The sequence below is a fragment of the Triticum aestivum genome, chromosome 1B, assembly GCF_018294505.1.
Source record: "Triticum aestivum cultivar Chinese Spring chromosome 1B, IWGSC CS RefSeq v2.1, whole genome shotgun sequence".
NCBI lineage: Eukaryota > Viridiplantae > Streptophyta > Magnoliopsida > Poales > Poaceae > Triticum > Triticum aestivum.
This window is the reverse complement of record NC_057795.1, coordinates 664,444,424-664,454,207: the sequence shown is the minus strand read 5'-3', so window position 1 is coordinate 664,454,207 and position 9,784 is coordinate 664,444,424.

Sequence of the window (9,784 nt, the reverse complement as noted above, 5' to 3'; positions counted from 1 at the left end):
CGAGACTGGCCATAGACCCTGTTTGGATCCATGGGTTAGAGTTAGTTTGAGCTAGTTGGGGCTCAAATAGCCCTAAAGTATCCAAGCATGAGGGTTTAAATTGGAGCAAGTTGCACCGAACCCACCAAAAAAAACTATCCCACCCAAGAGGTGCTAACTGGAGATAGTTTTCATTGGGACCACTGAAAAATCACTTTTCTCTCTCCATGAAGTGCATTTATTGTCAATCTAACCCTGTCACCCAAACACCTCTTTCGCTACAGTTAGTTCAGGGTTAGTCATGAGTTAGTCTAACCTCTAGCTAAGTTAGAGTATCAAACAGGAGCAGTATAGGACATGCAAGTTGCTCAAAGCATACAGGCAAATTCGTACGTGAAAGGATTTTTTTCTTTTTGAAAACGGAACGTGAAAGGAATTTTTTTAGAATGCTCTTGGCATGTCGCTAACATGTGATAGTTAACCGACCTCAATAGACGGCAGAAACGCCACCCCGCCGCACTTTGATAGAGACGAGGAGGGAGAAGCGATACAGGCTGCTGGATTACTAGAGATAGGTGTCACACGGAAGCCAAGAAATATGGTGATAGCATGGGTTAGCAATGTACTAGTATGATGTAACTACACTGGGCTGTCGTGTTTCGTACTCCTCCAGTCCACTGTGGAGATGATTGGTTAATTTTATATCACTGAATAATTTAAATATTATGAGTGCAGACGCTCCACCACGAGGTTCCTTGCTTCTTCTCGGTCGTCCGGAATCTATGTTCTTCCACTCTATTTTTTACGTGAGCTTTGTTCATCCTTTTGCCAACACGCGAGACATCTAGCATCAAGGCGCACGTGTTATGCAACGATCGTTCCATCTATATGAAGAACACGTGGCACTAAAACTACGAGACGGACATGTACCCAGGAGTGGACGTACGAACCTGAGTAATGTAGTGTAGTAAGTGAAATAGAAAGGCACAAATGGTATGAACATGCGTGGCATACAGGGTGTGTTTGGTTGCGTTCTTGTCTCAGCATAGTTGTTCCCTCTTCATGCATGCTCAACTCAACACCCCTTTTCATGCATTCTCTCTTCATGCATGCTTCTAGTGTATTTGTGCTAAACTAGTATGGACTCATGCACCCTCCATACACTCTACCAAACACCCAAAAGTAGGTCGAGAAGGGAACTCTTGGGCGGCATTTGTCTTTTACTATGTACTACCACTAAATGTTGTACGTGCAATGCACGATGATGTTATGGAGTACATGTCTAAGTACTCTACTACTAGTATATTAGTTGGAGGCACATATTAACTTTTATATTTGTTTACGTGTATGCCCCGAGACCTTCCAACTAGACATGTCTTTCTCTCCAGGTCGCACTTTGTATCGTTCATACATCTAAGTACTACTACGTGTGGTCTCCGACCCAGAAGTGGAAGAAGTGGAGACGCTCTACCATGCTGTTTTTTTACGCTGGGCTCTACCACGCTGTTCATGTCCCACTCCTTTCGTGACGTGTGGGACATCCAGCACGTGCCGTGTTTGGCACCCTTCGTCGTCAGAGTTGAAACGCTAGCATGCATTATAAATAAAAAATAATTATAAATCGGCAGTGATACTATTTTTTTTGCGAACCAATCAGTAGTGATACTATACCACGCGGTTTCCTTGCTCCTCGATATCGGAAAGAATACTTCCGTTCGCCAACATGTGGGACGTCGACCATCCTGGTCCACTTGCCATGCATGCAGAACTCCAAGGGAGAGTCACCCAGGTCGTCGCGCCGCAGTAACAATGACTAATGAGCCATCAAATCACAGGCCCACTTCCCACTTTGAAGTTGCTCGGACGAAGGAACCATCATGACTTTGTTGAATTCCGCTTCTTGAAGAAAACTACTGTACCAGCAGTACTGCTAGCTACAATATTTACTCCAACAAAGGCCTCCTTTCGTTCATAGGATAGGAATATGAAAATCATAGTAAGTGAGATGACATGCATCTCAATTCCTATAGAGAAAGAGATGCCATTTGATGCATAGGATAGGAATTTTCCCACTTAGTCTAGGCTAATGTACTGGTAATTTTCTCTAAAAACTACAGTAGTAACTAGTAGTACTGGTACATGCTCGTACTCAGACACAGACACACACACTAACTACTAGTACTACTACTTCTCACATGCTGGCCAGACGCCGTCGTTCTCCTTCCCGGCTTTGTCGGCGACACCCCACCGTGCTTGGATCTCCGCCGACCTCTCCGCAGCAGCGCGTGCGTCCTTTTCTTTCTTGCGGCGGCGGGCCTCTCTTTTCTTGAGTGCTTTCTGACTTTTCCGCTCCCTCTGTGCGGCTTTGGCCGCCTCTTGCTCTACCGCCCATTTGACCTTGGCATCTTCAAATTCCTCCCACATAGTTGTGAGGTCGCGAGCGGCGATGAACTCGGCACAGCGGGATGCCATCGCTTCCCTACCATTTTGTGTGCGTTCATGGGCAGCGAGGAACTCGGCGCGGCGGGATGCCATCTCTGCCTTATCGGTTAGTGTGCGGCGCGGTGGCATGAACGACGCTTGGTGAGAGCTCTGGGGTGGAGTGACCGGACAACCGTATAGTGCATTGGTTTGTCAAGAGCTCAAGGACAAAAGATGAAGCAAATTAGGATCCCCCTTCAATTCTGGTCATTTATTACCGAGTAAAATGCATTGGCGGTCATCGAACTTGTCTTGATAGCTCACTTTGATCATTGTATACGAGATATGATGATTATACGGTCGCTGGTTCACCGTATAGCTCCGTATTTGTATGGTTGACCAGTCAAACAGTCCACATGCGCCTGAAATGGTCACCGTCTCTCCAGAATGTCAATGCCGCATTCACTGGACTTAACCGCAGGTGCAATTGGTGTGTCACTGATATGCGGGCCAGACGCCCGTTGGGCCCACATGTCAGTCACCCAAACACATCTGTAGTTAAGTCACTAAAGCAGCATCCGCATTCACGCCCGACGAACCTACTCCGGCGCCAGTTGTCCATCCGTCTGCCGCGGCTCATTGCCATTCGCCCGCTATATTAACTTGAGCCCCAGCTCCCAGCCATAGCCAAAGACCCACACTTATTCTCCTCCGGTCCCTTCTTTCTGTCGGCACCACTTCAACAATGGCCTCGTGGCGCTCTGAAGCTCTCTTGGACGTACTGTCGCAGGAGCAGACGAGGGACATCGGCGGCTCCGCTCCGGGCACGCTTCAAAGCTCTCTTCAACGTACTTTTGCAGGAGCAAACAAAGGAGATCGCCGGCACCCCCCGGGCCACCCTCCACCGCCACGACCACGAAGCCGGCAGCAAGGAAGAGTAGTACACGGTAGGTCGCCGCCGCTCTGGTCCCGGGAAGGCCACCGCTACTCCACTCAGTCGACGCCAAGCTTGGTGGGGTAAACATCGGCGACCGATTAGCCGCTTGACGGCGACGTGGAGGCGGAAATCTTCATAACCTTGTGCTCCGACCGAAGGAGGAGGTTATCGAGGCGGATGAGGAGGAGGCAAAGGCAATGGCCGGCTTTCTCGGGTTCATGACCGGACTTGGTGGTCAGGCGCCGGTGATCGTTTAGATTAGGTTTATAGTAGGTTTAGTACGGTTTGTGTGAAATATGTAATGAATTTCGTCGAGTTTGTAGGAAAAGTTTTCGAGATGTAATGAATTTCATCCGGTTAATTTGAAATTTGCTTTGTTTGCACGAATTTCGTCCGGTTAGTTCATATAGTTGTCGAAAGGTATGCGGGCAGCATCGGATGGCATCCATCAGTGTCCTCAGACAGATGCTGGTGTAAATTTGTGGGCCAGCGCTGGAGATGCCCTAACTATCATGCTATAATCGCTAACAATCCTCCATTATTTAGCAGGGAACAGTTATCCCTCGATCAGAATCAGATCCGCGGTGTTTCGCACTCCTCCCGCGTACGAGTGTAAACTCTTGCTTACATAAAAATGGAGCAAGTGGACGGCACTGTAGCACATCATATCACTCGAACTAGCCCGCCTAACGAGCGGGAAAGCATCGCCCTCGTCATTTTGTTCTGGATTTCTATCGATAGATCGCGCGAAAATGTTACGCTTTGCAAGTTCTAAAGGAAAAGGCGGCACACTTACGACTCGTACGCATCGCAACCCCGACAATCCGGCTCGCACGCCGCTCACCAAAGGGGACACGCGTTGTCTTGCAATTTCACTGACATGTGGGACCGTAATTGAATAAACCGTTGATAGCCGAAATCTAATCGCTCGGCGGGCGTCAGCTGAGAAGAGAGAAACGGGGGAGGGAGAAGAGATCGCCCGCTCGCCGCACACGGACTCCAAGAAATATATGGTGATAATGTGAGGTGGGCCATGCTGGAGTCCGGACCGCTTCCGGAGCCCGCTCTCACCGCCATGGCCCCTCAAGACGCCAGCTGCCCGCTGCATGCATAGCAAGTAGTCCCTGCTTATGTGGAGGAGAGAGAGGCATTGACAAAGTCAAGGAGTAATAGTGGAGACAATAGCTTTCGTCAAAAATAAACAATGAATACTCGTTGCTCGTCCTCTATATCGAAAAGAATACTTTCATTCACCGACATGTGGGACGTCGACCATCTTGGTCCACCTGGTCCACCTGCCATGCACAAAATTATCCTGGTCTACCCCGGTCGTATCATAGGCCCAACCTTTTCCCACCGTAAGTTGTTCGGACGAAGGAACCATCATGACTTCGTTGAATTCTGCTTCTTCAAGAAAACTTACTGTACCCGCAATACTGCTACCACACGCGAAGACTGGACGGCACTGTACCATGTCATATCACTGAAACCCACTAGGCCAAACTAGCCCGCCTAGGTCATCTATTTTGGAACGGAGGGAGTACGTCTCTGCACTTCTATGATTTTGTGTTGCACGTTCTCTGTACTTTTGCTACGATTTTCCTACCCTATGAACCAAATGAGGCCTGAATGTATGTCGACTATTGTCTGATTGATCGCTAAGCCTACAATTTTAGGAGCTAGGGCTATTGGTCGATCAACGAGGGATAAGTATAAGCGTACCACGAGCTCATCAGCCCCAACCTTTCTCTTCGGTGAGTGTTTTGCAAGTACTATAGCTCGCACAGTAGCTAGCCTACTAACACCAAGAATCATCAAACAAGCCCTGCTGATATGATAAACAGTTCAAATTTACATCTAAGCATGCCATATATTACATCAAAAGCTGGTGAGGATACATCTGTTTCCATAACTCAGAGAGGGTTCGCATGATTCATCGTATGATTCACTATCAAACAAAAGTAGCAAGATCCGCCCACACAAGACAGTGCACTAGCCCTAAGATGGTTTGATAACACGCATCGTTCTGGTAATTAAACACAGGGCAATGCAAACTACCCTGAAGGATTAGCGCGACCAACTATTTCTTGTCATCGATCTCTCGGGCAATGACCACAGCACGGATAGCGGCATGGGAATCGATTTCTGGGGCGATGTCCACAGGACTGACCGCGACATCAAAATCGATCTCTGGGGCGATGTCCACAGGATGGACAGCGGTATCGGAATCGATCTCCGGGGCGATGCCAACAGGACGGGCCACGACATCGGAATCATCAAGGACAACCACCGGCACCTGCACAACACTAACATATTAGCAAGCACATTGCAAATAATCAAAAAGCAAGCACATTGCAAATAATCTTAAACCATAACTATGGTAATAAGCCATTATTTTTTACCTTGTGCAGCTCACCGGGGGATCTCATCCCTCCGGGGGCCATCTTCTCGTCCTCGATGGGGGCCATCACCTTGCCAGGGGAATACTGTTTCTCAACGGCGACTATCTCCTCAAACTCGGTCTTGAGCCTCACATAGGTGGCAATCAGAGCTCCTGGGGTAGGCACGGTGGGGTCCTTGTTGTTCTTCCAACTTTCTTTGAGGAGTTCGTCCACCAACATCCTCAACTCTTTGGCCAGTGCTTGTTTCTTGGAGTTCTTCGTCTCCATGGGTTGGCCCGCCAACTTGGTCAACTCGTTGGTCGGTGCTCGCTTCCTGGAGATCGCTGTCTCCAGTGGGTTGTCCGCCGGCAACTCTTTGCCTAGTGCTCCAGTATCCATCAATGAACTGATAAACAAAAAGCAATCGAAAGGAAACCACAATCGCAATGAAAACGGGAAAAGAATAGGATGTGAGAATCGGTCGGTGCTTCGCAAAAAGAAGATTATTGGAATGAAAATATAGTAGCATAACTGATTCGCCCACCTTTCCTTCGTCGGTAGAGAAGAAAAATGGCATAAGTGAGTAGCCTGGAGTAAGGTTTTCTTCAAGAAAGGGAAGAAATGGCTTGAACGAGCGTTCCAATGAAATGATGGTTGCTTCGTCCAGTCCAACTTGGAGGCCACCTTACCACTACTGGTAAAGGTGTGGGTTTTGTGATATGACGGGTCATGACAGTCACACCGGGGTGACAGGTGAGTCTCGACTGTAGCACCTCGCTGTGATTTGGTGGATGGCACGCGAGCCCGGATGCTTTGAAATGTCATTAACTTGATTTTAGTCTCTTTAGTATTTGGATCCAAGCATGGATGAGGCTAACAAGTTTTAGTCCCACTACTTTTAGTCATGAGACTAAAACGTATCAAAGCACTCTCTCAGGCTGGTCATAGTGGGGAGTAACTTAGACTAGTGTCATGCATACTAGTGTAAGTTACTACCTCCACAGTGCAAAGTAACATAGTAGTAGTATCATAGATTGCTTCATTTATTATCTCATAGACTCATTTTGCCTCGGAAAGCGCTATGTTACAGTAACATATTATGTTACCACAAGCACCTCTTTCCTCATTAAATACTTGCCACATAAGCAAAATTGTCTTGGGATGTGTTAAGTTACTACCTAAGTTACTCCCACTATGGCTAGCCTCAATATTGTGCACCGCGACCAAGGCGGAGAGGAAAATGAGAGAACTACGTAATTAATGCATGAGTTTAATTAGGGTAGTTTTGTAAAGTACGAGATACATTCCTCCAATCGCAAAATCCCTTGGTTCATGAGATTTGAGATTTGAGCCCTATAAACCGGAGGGGAGGGGGTACTGCACACGGTGTAGTCTAGTCACTTGTTTTTTTTGAGCCAAAGTCTAGTCACTTGTTGAAATCTCTAGAAAGGCAAATACTCCTTTCTGGTTTACAGGTCTATAGTACTCCCTCTGTCTAGGTGTGTAAGTCATCTTACAAAAACCAAATAGTCCCAAAACACTTAGGCGCAGTGCATTAACTTCTACCTTGTTTTTTGTTTCTTGACATACGTATCAACCAATAAGAGATGAGAGGTGTGCATGCTTTTAATGACTTGCAATGGCTAGTTCATTGCATGGAATGCTATTAATTAGCTAATAAACATTGGTGACCCTAGGAGGAAACGGTGCTAAGCGTGTGGACCTATGCAGAATGAGTATCAACCAATGGACAATGGAGTTTAATTGTTAAACAATAGCAATTTTGTCTCATGCAAGAGCCTGGCTAGTACTCCAAGGAACCGCACCACGCGAGCGTTCGCAACTGCCACGTTCGGTTTGCACTTGGCTCTTCGCCTCTTCGAGAAGATGAACAATAATGTTACTCCTACTTCTATAGTATCGAATCCACTGCTGCATGTCCGTCCACCTCATGCGGGAGGGATAGCGTGTAGCGAAAGCTTCTACTTACTGCTCCTGCCTTTGCATCCATGACAGGTGGGCCCAACAGGTGGTTGGCCCACCTGTCATGCAGCCAAAGACAGGTGCAGTTAAGGCACCAGAGCTCAGCTCACGAGGGAGAGGGCGTCGTAGTAATCAAATTTCTCGGGCTTGTACGAGTTGACGCGACACATCAAAGCACTGCATTCGATAAAACTCTTTTTACACATTTCAAATGGGCTACTTCGTATGTAGGAGTAGACATATTCTGCTTCGTATGTACTCCCTCCATTCCAAAATATAAGTCTTTTTAGAGATTTCACTATGAACTGGAGTACATACGAAACAAAATGAGTGAATCTACACTCTAAAATATGTCTATATACATCCATTTGTAGTTTATAGTGGAATCCCTAAAAAGACTTACATTTAGGAACGGAGGGAGTAGTCACTTGTTGCAATCTCTAAAAAGACTTATATTTGGAAACAGAGGGAGTACAACGCATGCATGCATGCCATGACTTTCCTTTTGATACTTGCATGTGTTGATTTGATGCACCTTGCCAAATTTTGACTATAAATTTAACTAACCAAATTTTCATGCATGTCACAAAAAATCACGGGGCTGTTTGGATTATGACTATGTTTGTCTTATGTTGCCACATTATTTTTCCCACACTTGCCACACTTGCCTAACCTGAGTTGCTCAAATTGTTAGACACACTTTGGCTTGCCTAAGGGAATCTTGCCACAATTTTTGTGTCTATGACATGTGGGGTTCACTGCTAATAAAAAAATTCTTGTCTTAGGTGTGGCTAATAAAAAAGACTTATATTTAGGAACGGAGGGAGTAGAAAATATAAATAATAATGCATGTTGGGGCAACCCACGTTTCCGCTAATTTTAGCCATGGGCTTGTTCACAATTTTTATGAGGGGGTGGCTGTTCATTTAATGGAGGGACTTGTAGTACTACCAGACTTGAATGATATAGAGTGCGACCTGGCACACCATAACACCACTTGGAACAAGCGGGTAGCTATCTCAAAAAACAATCAACAACTAAAAAAAACCGCGACCTGGCATGTAGTATAGTACACAATTTTAAACGATTGTTTTGATGGAGTGAAAAAGGAAAACTACCCCACTACTTATATATAGGCCGGAGCCTCCGCGCTTGCTTGCTAGGGCCACTCTATTCACACACTCTCATCCTCTCTAGATCTAAACAAGATAGGGGTAGTGACCCTGTCTTTCTTCCTTCAAAAAACACTGGCTTTCTATCCTCACCGCTGGTTACAGATCCGGACGTATCCCCCTCCACCGGTGAAGGGGAGGAGCGGCAGCATTTAGGCTATCGTCGACAGCGAGGGACGAGACCCACTGCCGGCCGCACCGTTATCTCTGGCCGAGCGCTGGCGTGGGAGGTCCTCTGTAACGCCCCGGATTCGATGCGCCAGGTGTCTGCCAGTTATTCGCCGTCGTTGCCATGTAATTTGCTTACGTGTTGCATTTTACCATGTCATCATGTGCATTTCATTTTGCATACGTGTTCGTCTCATGCATCCGAGCCTTTTCCCCGTTGTCCGTTTTGCAATCCGGCACTCCTATGTCCTCCTGCGTCCCCCTTTTGTCTCTTGTTGTGAGTGGGTGTTAAACGTTCTCGGAATGGACCGAGGCTTGTCAAGTGGCCTTGGTATAGCACCGGTAGACCGCGTGTCAAGTTTCGTGCCATTTGGAGTCCGTTTGATACTCCAACGGTTAACCGGGTAACCGTAAAGCCCCTATCTCTTTGCACCCGAACACCCCTTCCAAAGTGGCCCAAAACCCATCTAACTCCCCTCCATGCTCTCGGTCGTTCGATCACGATCGCGTGGCCGAAAACCGCTCCTCATTTGGACTCTCCTAGCTCCCTCTACCTATAAAACTAGCCCCTCCCCCGAAATTCGCGGATGAATTCGCAGACGAAACCCTAGATTTTCCCTCGCCGCCGCCGGACGCGTCCAGCCGCAGCCGGACACGTCCGCCCTTGCCCCCGCAGCCAACCAGCTCCCGCCACGTGGCCTCCGGCCTCCTCCACCGCCGCCACTCGTTGGCCCCTGCGCTCG